We start from the raw sequence: 16,502 nt of genomic DNA, 5'->3' as shown, positions 1-16,502 counted from the left end.
CTACCATGCTGCTGTTAGATTGGTAACCAACACTAGACACTCTACCATGCTGCTGTTAGACTGTAACCAACACATCACTGTATATAAACACTACCATGCTGCTGTTATATTGGTAAACAACACTAGACACTACCATGCTGCTGTTAGATAGGTAACCAACACATCACTCTATATCAACACTAGACACTCTACCATGCTGCTGGTAGATTGGCAACCACCACTAGACACTCTACCATGCTGCGGTTAGATTGGTAACCAACACTAGACACTCTACCATGCTGCTGTTAGATTGGTAACCAACACATCACTGTATATCAACACTCTACCATGCTTCTGTTAGACTGGTAACCAACACTAGATATTCTACCATGCTGTTGTTAGACTGGTAACCAACATTAGACTCTCTACCATGCTGCTGTTAGATTGGTAACCAATACTAGGCACTCTACCATGATGCTGTTAGATTGGTAACCAACACTAGATACTCTACCATGCTGCTGTTAGATTGGTAACCAATACTAGACACTCTACCATGGTGCTGTTAGATTGGTAACCAACACTAGACACTCTACCATGCTGCTGTTAGATTGGTAACCAACATTAGACTCTCTACCATGCTGCTGTTAGATTGGTAACCAATACTAGACACTCTACCATGGTGCTGTTAGATTGGTAACCAACACTAGACACTCTACCATGCTGCTGTTAGATTGGTAACCACCACTAGACACTCTACCATGCTGCTGTTAGATTGGTAACCAACACTAGACACTCTACCATGCTGCTGTTAGATTGGTAACCAACACTAAACACTCTACCATGCTGCTGTTAGATTGGTAACCAACACTAGACACTCTACCATGCTGCTGTTAGATTGGTAACCATCACTAGACACTCTACCATCCTGCGGTTAGATTGGTAACCAACACTAGACACTCTACCATGCTGCTGTTAGATTGGTAACCAACAGTAGATACTCTACCATGCTGCTGTTAGATTGGTAACCAACATTAGACTCTCTACCATGCTGCTGTTAGATTGGTAACCAACACATCACTGTATATCAACACTCTACCATGCTGCTGTTAGATTTGTAACCAACACTAGACACTCTACCATGCTGCTGTTAGATTGGTAACCAACACATCACTGTATATCAACACTCTACCATGCTGCTGTTAGATTGGTAACCAACTATAGACACTTTATCATGCTGCTGTTAGATTGGTAACCAACACTAGACACTCTACCATGCTGCTTTAGATTGGTAACCAACACTAGACACTCTACCATGCTGCTGTTAGATTGGTAACCAACACTAGACACTCTACCATGCTGCTGTTAGATTCGTAACCAACACTAGACACTCTACCATGCTGCTGTTAGATTGGTAACCAACACTAGACACTCTACCATGCTGCTGTTAGATTGGTAACCAACACATCACTGTATATCAACACTCTACCATGCCTCTGTTAGATTGGTAACCACCACTAGACACTCTACCATGCTGCTGTTAGATTGGTAACCAACACATCACTGTATGTCAACACTCTACCATGCTGCTGTTAGATTGGTAACCAACACTAGACACTCTACCATGCTGCTGTTAGATTGGTAATCATCACTAGACACTCTACCATGCTGCTGTTAGATTGGTAACCAATACTAGACACTCTACCATGCTGCTTTTAGATTGGTAACCAACACATCACTGTATATCAACACTAGACACTCTACCATGCTGCTGGTAGATTGGTAACCACCACTAGATACTCTACCATGCTGCTGTTAGATTGGTAACCAACACTAGACACTCTACCATGCTGCTGTTAGATTGGTAACCACCACTAGATACTCTACCATGCTGCTGTTAGATTGGTAACCAACACTAGACACTCTACCATGCTGCTGTTAGACTGGTAACCAACACTAGATATTCTACCATGCTGCTGTTAGACTGGTAACCAACATTAGTCTCTCTACCATGCTGCTGTTAGATTTGTAACCAATACTAGACACTCTACCATGCTGCTGTTAGACTGGTAACCAACACATCACTGTATATCAACACTAGACACTCTACCATGCTGCTGTTAGATTGGTAACCAACAGTAGATACTCTACCATGCTGCTGTTAGATTGGTAACTAACATTAGACTCTCTACCATGCTGCTGTTAGATTGGTAACCAACACATCACTGTATATCAACACTCTACCATGCTGCTGTTAGATTTGTAACCAACACTAGACACTCTACCATGCTGCTGTTAGATTGGTAACCAACACATCACTGTATATCAACACTCTACCATGCTGCTGTTAGATTGGTAACCAACTATAGACACTTTATCATGCTGCTGTTAGATTGGTAACCAACACTAGACACTCTACCATGCTGCTTTAGATTGGTAACCAACACTAGACACTCTACCATGCTGCTGTTAGATTGGTAACCAACACTAGACACTCTACCATGCTGCTGTTAGATTCGTAACCAACACTAGACACTCTACCATGCTGCTGTTAGATTGGTAACCAACACTAGACACTCTACCATGCTGCTGTTAGATTGGTAACCAACACATCACTGTATATCAACACTCTACCATGCCTCTGTTAGATTGGTAACCACCACTAGACACTCTACCATGCTGCTGTTAGATTGGTAACCAACACATCACTGTATGTCAACACTCTACCATGCTGCTGTTAGATTGGTAACCAACACTAGACACTCTACCATGCTGCTGTTAGATTGGTAATCATCACTAGACACTCTACCATGCTGCTGTTAGATTGGTAACCAATACTAGACACTCTACAATGCTGCTTTTAGATTGGTAACCAACACATCACTGTATATCAACACTAGACACTCTACCATGCTGCTGGTAGATTGGTAACCACCACTAGATACTCTACCATGCTGCTGTTAGATTGGTAACCAACACTAGACACTCTACCATGCTGCTGTTAGATTGGTAACCATCACTAGACACTCTACCATGCTGCTGTTAGATTGGTAACCAATACTAGACACTCTACCATGATGCTGTTAGATTGGTAACCAACACTAGATACTCTACCATGCTGCTGTTAGATTGGTAACCAACACTAGACACTCCACCATGCTGCTGTTAGATTCGTATCCAACACTAGACATTCTACCATGCTGCTGTTAGATTGGTAACCAACACATCACTGTATATCAACACTCTACCATGCTGCTGTTAGATTGGTAACCAACTATAGACACTTTATCATGCTGCTGTTAGATTGGTAACCATCACTAGACACTCTACCATGCTGCTGTTAGATTGGTAACCAATACTAGACACTCTACCATGATGCTGTTAGATTGGTAACCACAACACATCACTGTATATCAACATTCTACCTAGCTGCTGTTAGACTGGTAACCAAGACTAGATATTATACCATACTGCTGTTAGATTGGTAACCAACATTAGACTCTCTACCATGCTGCTGTTAGATTGGTAACCAATACTAGACACTCTACCATGCTGCTGTTAGATTGGTAACCAACATTAGACTCTCTACCATGCTGCTGTTAGATTGGTAACCAATACTAGACTCTCTACCATGCTGCTGTTAGATTGGTAACCAATACTAGACTCTCTACCATGCTGCTGTTAGATTGGTAACCACCACTAGACACTCTACCATGCTGCTGTTAGATTGGTAACCAACACATCACTGTATATCAACACTCTACCATGCTGCTGTTAGTTTGGTAACCACCACTAGACACTCTACCATGCTGCTGTTAGATTGGTAACCAACACATCACTGTATATCAACACTCTACCATGCTGCTGTTAGATTGGTAACCAACTATAGACACTTTATCATGCTGCTGTTAGATTGGTAACCAACACTAGACACTCTACCATGCTGCTTTAGATTGGTAACCAACACTAGACACTCTACCATGCTGCTGTTATATTGGTAACCAACACTGGACACTCTACCATGCTGCTGTTAGATTCGTATCCAACACTAGACATTCTACCATGCTGCTGTTAGATTGGTAACCAACACATCACTGTATATCAACACTCTACCATGCTGCTGTTAGATTGGTAACCAACATTAGACTCTCTACCATGCTGCTGTTAGATTGGTAACCAATACTAGACTCTCTACCATGCTGCTGTTAGATTGGTAACCAATACTAGACTCTCTACCATGCTGCTGTTAGATTGGTAACCACCACTAGACACTCTACCATGCTGCTGTTAGATTGGTAACCAACACATCACTGTATATCAACACTCTACCATGCTGCTGTTAGTTTGGTAACCACCACTAGACACTCTACCATGCTGCTGTTAGATTGGTAACCAACACATCACTGTATATCAACACTCTACCATGCTGCTGTTAGATTGGTAACCAACTATAGACACTTTATCATGCTGCTGTTAGATTGGTAACCAACACTAGACACTCTACCATGCTGCTTTAGATTGGTAACCAACACTAGACACTCTACCATGCTGCTGTTATATTGGTAACCAACACTGGACACTCTACCATGCTGCTGTTAGATTCGTATCCAACACTAGACATTCTACCATGCTGCTGTTAGATTGGTAACCAACACATCACTGTATATCAACACTCTACCATGCTGCTGTTAGATTGGTAACCAACTATAGACACTTTATCATGCTGCTGTTAGATTGGTAACCAACACTAGACACTCTACCATGCTGCTTTAGATTGGTAACCAACACTAGACACTCTACCATGCTGCTGTTAGATTGGTAACCAACACTAGACACTCTACCATGCTGCTGTTAGATTCGTAACCAACACTAGACACTCTACCATGCTGCTGTTAGATTGGTAACCAACACTAGACACTCTACCATGCTGCTGTTAGATTGGTAACCAACACATCACTGTATATCAACACTCTACCATGCCTCTGTTAGATTGGTAACCACCACTAGACACTCTACCATGCTGCTGTTAGATTGGTAACCAACACATCACTGTATATCAACACTCTACCATGCTGCTGTTAGATTGGTAACCAACTATAGACACTTTATCATGCTGCTGTTAGATTGGTAACCAACACTAGACACTCTACCATGCTGCTTTAGATTGGTAACCAACACTAGACACTCTACCATGCTGCTGTTATATTGGTAACCAACACTGGACACTCTACCATGCTGCTGTTAGATTCGTATCCAACACTAGACATTCTACCATGCTGCTGTTAGATTGGTAACCAACACATCACTGTATATCAACACTCTACCATGCTGCTGTTAGATTGGTAACCAACTATAGACACTTTATCATGCTGCTGTTAGATTGGTAACCAACACTAGACACTCTACCATGCTGCTTTAGATTGGTAACCAACACTAGACACTCTACCATGCTGCTGTTAGATTGGTAACCAACACTAGACACTCTACCATGCTGCTGTTAGATTCGTAACCAACACTAGACACTCTACCATGCTGCTGTTAGATTGGTAACCAACACTAGACACTCTACCATGCTGCTGTTAGATTGGTAACCAACACATCACTGTATATCAACACTCTACCATGCCTCTGTTAGATTGGTAACCACCACTAGACACTCTACCATGCTGCTGTTAGATTGGTAACCAACACATCACTGTATGTCAACACTCTACCATGCTGCTGTTAGATTGGTAACCAACACTAGACACTCTACCATGCTGCTGTTAGATTGGTAATCATCACTAGACACTCTACCATGCTGCTGTTAGATTGGTAACCAATACTAGACACTCTACCATGCTGCTTTTAGATTGGTAACCAACACATCACTGTATATCAACACTAGACACTCTACCATGCTGCTGGTAGATTGGTAACCACCACTAGATACTCTACCATGCTGCTGTTAGATTGGTAACCAACACTAGACACTCTACCATGCTGCTGTTAGATTGGTAACCATCACTAGACACTCAACCATGCTGCTGTTAGATTGGTAACCAATACTAGACACTCTACCATGATGCTGTTAGATTGGTAACCACAACACATCACTGTATATCAACATTCTACCTAGCTGCTGTTAGACTGGTAACCAAGACTAGATATTATACCATACTGCTGTTAGATTGGTAACCAACATTAGACTCTTTACCATGCTGCTGTTAGATTGGTAACCAATACTAGACACTCTACCATGCTGCTGGTAGATTGGTAACCAACACTAGACACTCTACCATGCTGCTGTTAGATTGGTAGCCAACACATCACTGTATATCAACACTAGACACTAGAGGTCGAACGATTAATCGGAATGGCCGATTAATTAGGGACAATTTCAAGTTTTCATAACAATCAGAAATCAGTATTTTTGGGTGCCCATTTAAAAAAAAAAAATGTTACCTTTATTTAACTAGGCAAGTCATTTCAGAAGTCAATGACGGCCTAGGAACGGTTGGTTAACTGCCTTGTTCAGGGGCAGAATGACAGATTTTCACCTTATCAGTTCGGGGGACCCAATCTTGCAAACTTACAGTTAACTAGTCCAACGCTCTTACCACCTGCCTCTCATTGCACGCCATGAGGAGCCTGCCTGTTACGCGAATGCAGTAGAAGCCAAGGTAAGTTGCTAGCTGGCATTAAACTTATCTTAGAAAAAAACAATCAATAATAATCACTAGTTATAACTACACATGGTTGATGATATTACTAGTTTATCTAGCGTGTCCTGCGTTGCATATAATCGATGCAACGCTGGGGTATGATTTAACAAAAGGGCATTTGCGAAAAAAGCACAATCGTTGGACGACTGTACCTAACTATAAACACCAGTGCCTTTCTTAAAATCAATACACAGAAGTAAATATTTTTAAACCTGCATATTTAGCTAAAAGAAATCCAGATTAGCAGGCAATATTAACCAGGTGAAATTGTGTCATTTCTCTTTCGTTCATTGCACGCAGAGTCAGGGTATATGCAACAGTTTGGGCAGCCTGGCTCATTGCGAACAAATTTGCCAGAATTTTAAGTAATTATGACATAACATTGAAGGTTGTGCAATATAACAAGAATATTTATACTTAGGGATGCCACACGTTAGATAAAATACCGAACGGTTCCGTATTTCACTGAAATAATAAATGTTTTGTTTCCGTATTCGACCATATTAATGACCAAAGGCTCGAATTTCTGTGTGTTATTATGTTATGATTAAGTCTGATTTGATAGAGTAGTCTGACTCAGCGATGGTAAACAGCAGCAGGCTCGTAAGCATTCATTCAAACAGCATTTTTGCCAGCAGCTCTTCGTAAGCACAGCGCTGTTTATGACTTCAAGCCTATCAGCCTAATGGCTGGTGTAACCAATGTGAAATGGCTAGCTAGTTAGCTGGGTGAGCGCTAAAAGCGTTTCAAACATCACTCGCTCTGAGATTTGGAGTAGTTATTCCCCTTGCTCTGCAAGGGACGCGGCTTTTGTGGAGCGATGGGTAATGCTGCTTCGAGTGTGGCTGTTGTCGATGTGTTCCTGGTTCGAGCCCAGGTAGGGGCGAGGAGAGGGACGGAAGCTATACTGTTACACTGGCAATACTACAGTGCCTATAAGAACATCCAATAGTCAAAGGTATATGAAATACAAATGGTATAGAGAGAAATAGTCCCATAAATACTATTTTAACTACAACCTAAAACCTCTTACCTTGGAATATTGTCTCATGTCTCATGTTAAAAGGAACCACCAGCTTTCATATGTTCTCATGTTCTGAGCAAGGAACTTACTTACTTCTTATCAATGACAACGGTGTCATATAATTAGTACCGGAAGTTGGTGGATCTCAGAGTCCCTAATCTTCCCAAAAACCACCAACCCTCTCCTGCCCTTAGTCGGTCTGCTAGGTACCACCCCATACATACTTCTAGGAGCACCCACAGTGATGAACGGTCGGGATAGGGAATCTTCGTTAAGGAGGTAACCCCCGGACCCTGTTGGTACTCGGTTCTTCTCCTAACTCTGTGTGTGATCAGCAGTGCTTATATGTGTACATACCTCTTTGCAGTGGGTAACGTGGACCCAAGTGACTCTCACAGCTATTCTAATGGCAAAGGCGGTGGTTAACAGAACCTGGAATGGGCATTCCCAACGGGACTGCTTCCAGTCTTTTCTCCTCAGGGACTGGATCCACACCCAGTCTCTTGGTTGGATTGAGTGAATCACCTTCTTGGACATACGGGTTTGGTCTTCTCATGTGTTCTGCTATTATATCTTCAACTTCTGTGTCTACCTATTCTGGTCTCTCTAACTCTGGCATTCTATTTGTTCTACCTGATTAGCTAAAATGTCATCCATTATTTATAGAAATAGATCCTAGTAAACCAACTCTAGGGATAATATCTTGACCTAATATTTTAGCTACCATAATCGTGTCCGCCAAGTAAGTTGGAAACGCTTCTACCCATTTGCTATACTTATCTATTATTGTTGAACACACCTTTTTCCCCACACTTCAGAATAGTTCAATTAAGTCTATTTCCAAATGTTGGAATGGATATTCTACGATCTTTAAAAAAAAAAAAAAGGAGTTATCCCCTAGGCAACTAAGTCTTTCCTAACCTGCAATGTTTCCTAACCTGTTCTATCACCTGGTGTTTCCTAACCTGCTCTACCATCCTGCCACTAAGTCTTTCCTAACCTGCAGTGTTTCCTAACCTGCTTGATCACCTGGTGTTTCCTAACCTGCTCTACCATCCTTCCTCCCTGTTGGCACATGGCTCTGCCCATGTGTCAATATTGCTGCAAATCTAAACAATGACTTTGGTAAGATTAGTAAATTATCCTTATGTCAGACCTTATCTTGTAGGATTGCCCCTTTCATTTTCCACATGTCCAATTCTCCCTGGGGCGTTAGTTTTTGTCTATCCTGTAACAATTCTCTGTCAAGTGACTTATCTTTAAGATTTATCTGTGCTGCTTTGTATGGTTTTAAATGCATATGTGCTGTCTGTGTGTAAATAGTAACCTTTCTCTCCTTTCTTATTTCGCAGGCTCTAGTCAATTTTAGCCTGCTGTGCAGAATATTTTCTGGGCAATGTTTCAGTGTCTAACACCTTAGTTCCTGAAACCAACTAAGCTTTCATTCCCCTTTTAGTTAGGGTAACAACGACTTTCAACAAAATCATCATATCTTTTCCTAGCGAATGTACTAACCATACACTTAAAATTAAAATACCTGTCTCTTCTGACTTTTCATATTTTTAAAACCAACAGAGCCGACAGTCTCTCCATGAATTAATATCCTAAAGCTAAGCGAAACAAAATCTCTTCCCCTTTTATTCTTATTCTGTCTTTTCTGTCTGTCACGGTATTATTTCTGTCCCCCATTTCTCGGGAGAGCCTTACACTCTGCCATCTAATCCTGTTTATATTTTAACTATGCTGGTCTCCACTCAGTAACTGTTATCTACCCATTCTGTGTCACTTCTATCTTCTCTCCTCCTGCTACTCCCAACCCATCAAGGTCTCAGCAGGGCTTCTCCGTCTGCCCTTCCTTCTGTCTGTCGCTCTTTCTTATAACAGTCAGTATCAAATATGGTTTCCTTTTCCAAATATTGACTAAATGTCTCACTGTCTCCCTGTCTACACTCATGCATGGATTGTTAGAAAAATCAAGATGCCTATGGTAGTAATCTCTAAGATTATTATAGTTGATAAAGTTTCTCGATACTCTCAATGATCCTGGATCACCACAGATATCATATATCCCTGTCCTGTTGCCTTAGAATATGTCCTAAATATTTGACATAAGTCTACCATTATTAAACTTATTATTGCTAACTTCATAACCTTATTCAACAACAAACTATAATAATTGTAAGGGTTTTCCTCCTCTTCGTCTGAGGAGGAGAAGCGAGAAGGATCGGAGGACCAATGCGCAGCGTGGTAAGTGTCCATGGTTTTTTAATAAGAGAAACTCAACATGAACACAATACAAAACAATAAACGTGGCAAAACTCGAAACAGTCCAACCTGGCGTAGAGTCCTATCTGGTGCAGAGAACACAAAGACAGGAAACAACCACCCACAAACCCCCAACACAAAACAAGCTACCTAAATATGGTTCCCAATCAGAGACAATGACTAACACCTGCCTCTGATTGAGAACCATATCAGGCCATACATATAAAACGGACAAACTAGACACACAGCATAGAATGCCCACCCAGCTCACGTCGTGACCAACACTAAAACAAGGAAAACACAAAAGAACTATGGTCAGAACGTGACAGTGACAGTACCCCCCCCCCCCCCCCCCCCCCCCAAGACTCCAACCGCACCACCTAAACCTATAGGGGAGGGTCTGGGTGGGCATCTGTCCGCAGTGGCGGCGCTGGACGTGGACCCCACTCCATCATTGTCTTTGTCCACCTCCTTAGCGTTCTTTGAGTGGCGAACCTTGCCGCCGACTTTGGCCTAGGAACCCTAACAAAGGGCCCCACTGGACTGAGGAAGCTCATGACCGAGGGGTGGCTCATGAACGAAGGGTAGCTCAGGACTGAGGGGTAGCTCAGGACTGAGGGGTAGCTCAGGACTGAGAGAGAGCTCAGGCTTGTTGACGGCTCTGGCAGCTTCTGGCTGACTGACGGCTCTGGCAGATCCTGGCTGAATGGCGGCTCTGGCAGAACCTGGCTGACTGGCGGCTCTGGCAGAACCTGGCTGACTGGCGGCTCTGGCAGAACCTGGCTGACTGGCGGCTATGGCAGAACCTGGCTGACTGGCAGCTCTGGCGGATCCTGGCTGACTGGTAGCTCTGGCGGATCCTGGCGGCTCTGGCGGATCCTGGCTGACTGGCGGCTCTGGCGGATCCTGGCTGACTGGCGGCTCTGGCGGATCCTGGCTGACTGGTGGCTATGGCGGCTCCTGGCTGACTGGCGGCTCTGGCGGCTCCTGGCTGACTGGCGGCTCTGGCGGCTCCTGGCTGACTGGCGGCTCTGGCGGCTCCTGGCAGACTGGCGGCTCTGGCGGCTCCTGGCAGACTGGTGGCTCTGGCGGCTCCTGGCAGACTGGCGGCTCCTGGCAGACTGGCGGCTCCTGGCAGACTGGCGGCTCCTGGCAGACTGGCGGCTCCTGGCAGACTGGCGGCTCCTGGCAGACTGGCGGCTCCTGGCAGACTGGCGGCTCCTGGCTGACTGGCGGCTCTGGCGGCTCCTTGCAGACTGGCGGCTCTAGCAGCTCCTTGCAGACTGGCGGGAGACTCTAGCAGCTCTGGACAGGCGGGAGACTCTAGCAGCTCTGGACAGGCGGGAGACTCTAGCAGCTCTGGACAGGCGGGAGACTCTAGCAGCTCTGGACAGGCGGGAGACTCTAGCAGCTCTGGACAGGCGGGAGACTCTAGCAGCTCTGGACAGGCGGGAGACTCTAGCAGCTCTGGACAGGCGGGAGACTCTGGCAGCTCTGGACAGGCGGGAGACTCTAGCAGCTCTGGACAGGCGGGAGACTCTAGCAGCTCTGGACAGGCGGGAGACTCTAGCAGCTCTGGACAGGCGGGAGACTCTAGCAGCTCTGGACAGGCGGGAGACTCTAGCAGCTCTGGACAGGCGAGGCACACTATAGGCCTGGTGCGTGGTGCCGGCACTGGTGGTACCGGGCCAAGGGCACGCACCTCAGTGCGAGTGCGGGGAGGAGAAACAGGGAGTACTGGGCTCTGGACACGCACAGGAAGCCTGGTACGGGGGGCTGCCACCGGAGGGCTGGTGCGTGTAGGTGGCACTGGATAGACCGGACCGTGCAGGTGCACTGGAGCTCTTGAGCACCGAGCCTGCCCAACCTTACCTGGCTCGATGCCCACTCTAGCCCGGCCGATACGAGGAGCTGATATGTACCTCACCGGGCTATGCACCCGCACTGGAGACACCGTGCGCTCTACAGCATAACTCGGTGCCTGCCCGGTCTCTCTAGCCCCCCGGTAAGCACAGGAAGTTGGCGCAGGTCTCCTACCTGGCTTCGCCATACTCCCTGTGTGCCTCCCCCAATAAATTTTTGGGGCTGACTCTCGGGCTTCCATCCACGCCGCCGTGTTCGTCTCTCCAACTCCATTCTCCTATAACCTTCCTCGCACTGCTCCAGCGATTCCCAGGCAGGCTCCCGCACTCTCCCTGGGTCGACCGCCCACCTGTCTATTTCCTCCTAAGTCGTATAGTCCATACTTCGCTGCTCCTTCTGCCGCTGCCTGTCACCACGCCTCTTGGTCCTGTTGTGGTGGGTGATTCTGTTACGGTTTTCTTCTGTGGAAAGAGAGGAGGACTAAAATGCAGCGTGGTTATTTTTATACATCTTTTAATGAAAGATGAAAAATTAACAATATACAAAACAAGAAACGTGAAAAACCGAAACAGCCCTATCTGGTGCAACAAACACAGAGACAGGAACAATCACCCACGAAACACTCAAAGAATATGGCTGCCTAAATATGGTTCCCAATCAGAGACAACGATAAACACCTGCCTCTGATTGAGAACCACTCCAGGCAAACATAGACTTTTCTAGACTACTATACTAAACAACAATCCCATAACCTACAAAAACCCCTAGACACAACACACCACATAAATACCCATGTCACACCCTGGCCTGACCAAAATAATAAAGAAAACACAAAATACTAAGGCCAAGGCGTGACAATATATTATTGATGTTATTATTTAGGTCTCAATATTAGCTCCAATTCTCACAATCTATGTGTCTGTTTCTATAATCTGTTATTAAACTTAAATCTCACAATCTATGTGTCTGTTTCTATAATCTGTTATTCTACTTAAATCTCACAATCTCTGTGTGTGCTCTACTGTTATCATACTTAATCTCACTTAGTGCCGTTAGTCCTAGACTAACATAACTTACTTTACTTTATTTCGCCTTCTAAATTACTACTGTATTTCAAACAGTTTTACTTTTAGGTCTTACTGTTAGAAATCGCGCAGGAGGAGATTGCCGCCGTTTTACGGTCACCTAACAATTGTGGTTTTTTTTTCAATATATTTGTAAATTATTTTGTACATAATGTTTCTGCAACCGTATCTTACGGAAGAAAAGAGCTTCTGGATATCAGGACGGCGATCACTCACCTCGGATTAGACGAAGATTTCTTCAACAACAACAACAACAACAAGCAGGACTCACACGATATTCTCCAAACACCCCACAGGGCAGACATCCCAATTATTCGCAAAAGGAAGCGACGCAGAGGACGAAGAGCCGGCTGCCTCCTCCCCTCTCTTCTCTCTCTATCCCTCTCCTTCTCTCTCCTCCCCTCTCTTCTCTCTCTCCTTCTCTCTCCTCCCCTCTCTTCTCTCTCTCCCCTCCTTCTCTCTCTCTCCCTCTCTTCTCTCTCTCCCTCTCTTCTCTCTCTCCCCTCCTTCTCTCTCATCTCCTCTCTTCTCTCTCCTCCCCCTCTCTTCTCTCTCCTCCCCTATCTTCTCTCTCTCTCCCCTCCTTCTCTTTCCTTCCCTCTCTTCTCTCTCTCCCTCTCCTCTCTCCTCCCCTCTCTTCTCTCTCTCCCTCTCCTTCTCTCCCTCTGTCAGACAGTATAGTGTATAATAATATGACTGATGGCTAGCATCTCTCTGTCCTCTCTCATCCTCTCATCTGTCACACCCTGACCATAGTTTGTTTTGTATGTGTCTATGTTAGTTGCTTGTGTCAGCACAGTTCTTAGGATAGCTTCACGGTCGTTATGTGTTTATTTGGTTTTGTACAGTTTACTTCTTGTTTTTTGTCGTCATCTATTAAATGATGCATTTTGGTCCGCTTCTTACGACGATCGTGACATCATCGCTCACTCTGTCACCCTGAGGGGGAGGAGGAGAAGAGATGGAAGAATGCAGCTATAATGTAATACTATGTAATAATACCGACACAGGACGGGAGGCTCCGGACCCACAAATACAACTAGGAAAGCTGCCGTTACCGTCAATATTACTCGCCGACGTGCAATCATTGGACAATAAACTAGACGAGGTACGATCACGAATATCCTACCAACGGGACATTAAAAACTGTAATATCCTATGTTTCACGGAATCGTGGCTGAATGACGACATGGATATTCAGGTAGCGAGATACACGCTGCACCGGCAGGATAGAACAGCACACTCCGGTAAGACAAGGAGGGGCGGTCTGTGCATATTTGTAAACAACAGCTGGTGCACAAAATCTAAGGAAGTCTCTAGATTTTGCTCGCCTGAAGTAGAGAATATTGTGATAAACTGCAGGCCACACTACCTAGAGAGTTCTCAGCTATACTTTTCGTGGCTGTTTATTTACCACCACAGACAGATGCTGGCACTAAGACCGCACTCAGTCAGCTGTATAAGGAAATAAGCAAACAGGAAACCACTCACACAGAGGCGGCGCTCCTAGTGGCCGGAGACTTTAATGCAGGGAAACTTAAATCAGTTCTACCAAATCTCTATCAACATGTTAAATGTGCAACCAGAGGGAAAAACATTCTAGATCACCTGTACTCCACACACAGAGACGCGTACAAAGCTCTCCCTCGCTCTCCATTTGGTAAATCCGACCACAACTCTATCCTCCTGATTCCTGCTTACAAGCAAACATTAAAACAGGAAGCACCAGTGACTCGGTCTATAAAAAAATGGTCAGATGAAGCAGATGCTAAACTACAGGACTGCTTTGCTATCACAGACTGGAACATGTTCCAGGATTCTTCCGATGGCATTGAGGAGTACACCACATCAGTCCCTGGCTTTATCAATAAGTACATTGAGGACTTCGTCCCCACAATGACTGTACGTACATACCCCAACCAGAAGCCATGGATTACAGGCAACATTCACACTGAGCTAAAGGGTAGAGCTGCCGCTTTCAAGGTGCGGGACTCTAACCCAGAAGCTTACAAGAAATCCCGCTATGCCCTGCGACAAACCATCAAACAGGCAAAGCGTCAATACAGGGCTAAGATTGAATCATACTACACCGGCTCCGACGCTCGTCGGATGTGGCAGGGCTTGCAAACTATTAGACTACAAAGGGAAGCACAGCCGCGAGCTGCCCAGTGACACGAGCCTACCAGACGAGCTAAATTACTTCTATGCTCGCTTCGAGGCCAGCAACACTGAGACATACATGAGAGCATCAGCTCTTCCAGACGACTGTGTGATCACGCTCTCCGTAGCCGATGTGAGTAAGACATTTAAACAGGTCAACATACACAAGGCTGCGGGTCCAGACGGATTACCAGGACGTGTGCTCCGTGCATGTGCTGACCAACTGGCAGGTGTCTTCACTGACATTTTCAACATGTCCCTGATTGAGTCTGTAATACCAACATGCTTCAAGCAGACCACCATAGTCCATGTGCCCAAGAACACAAAGGTAACCTACCCTAAATGACTACAGGCCCGTAGTACTCACGTCCGTAGCCATGAAGTGCTTTGAAAGGTTGGTAATGGCTCACATCAACATCATTATCCCAGAAACCCTAGACCCACTCCAAAGATACAGCATACAATATTCAATCACAAATGATGTGGTGGCGGGCTATAGTGCAAAAAACACATATCCTCACAGAAGGTGACAGACTCACTCACTCAGTGTTGTTTTTTTTGGGACCAAAAAGTTGTACTTTTGACTCGTCTGTCCACAACAAGAGAACATATTTTTGGATGTATAATAACAATGCCAAGAGTTGCTGCAACGAGGTTATTTGAAGAATCTCAAATATATTTAGCTTTTCAACACTTTTTTGGTTACTACATGATTCCATATGTGTTATTTCATAGTTGTGATGTCTTCACTATTATTCTACAATGTAGAAAATAGTAAAAAATAAAGAAAAACCCTGGAATGAGGTTTTGTTCTAAAACGTTTTCCCGGTGGTGTATATTCTTTCGTTATTTGGAAATATCGATTATATCGAAGGTTTTGGTTGAAGATCTGACAACATTCAAAGTAGAAATATCATCAGAAAAAAACTTTTTCACTGTACTTTTATCTTGTATCTGTATCCATCTGTTTTATCTTGTATCTGTGTAGGTGCTGTATCTCAGCCAGTGATCTGTTTTATCTTGTATCTGTAGGTGCTGTATCTCAGCCAGTGATATCTGTTTTATCTTGTATCTCTGTAGGTGCTGTATCTCAGCCAGTGATATCTGTTTTATATTGTATCTGTAGGTGCTGTATCTCAGCCAGTGATATCTGTTTTATCTTGTATCTGTAGGTGCTGTATCTCAGCCAGTGATATCTGTTTTATCTTGTATCTCTGTAGGTGCTGTATCTCAGCCAGTGATATCTGTTTTATATTGTATCTGTAGGTGCTGTATCTCAGCCAGTGATCTGGTTTATCTTGTATCTGTGTAGGTGCTGTATCTCAGCCAGTGATCTGTTTTATCTTGTATCTGTGTAGGTGCTGTATCTCAGCCAGTGATCTGTTTTATCTTGTATCTGTGTAGGTGCTGTATCTCGGCCAGTGA

General features: G+C 44.5%; 1 protein-coding gene across 6 annotated transcripts in view; it reads left to right on the top strand.

Moving 5' to 3' along the window:
- The window catches only part of LOC110515190 (butyrophilin subfamily 3 member A2), a 95,405-nt gene that overhangs the window by 28,534 nt on the left and 50,369 nt on the right, over positions 1-16,502 (top strand). The gene's annotated exons all lie outside the window — the stretch shown is intronic.

Source organism: Oncorhynchus mykiss, chromosome 9 (genome assembly GCF_013265735.2).
Source record: "Oncorhynchus mykiss isolate Arlee chromosome 9, USDA_OmykA_1.1, whole genome shotgun sequence".
Lineage (NCBI taxonomy): Eukaryota > Metazoa > Chordata > Actinopteri > Salmoniformes > Salmonidae > Oncorhynchus > Oncorhynchus mykiss.
Note: the sequence above shows the minus strand (reverse complement) of the source record. Positions and strands in the feature narration are given on the sequence as shown.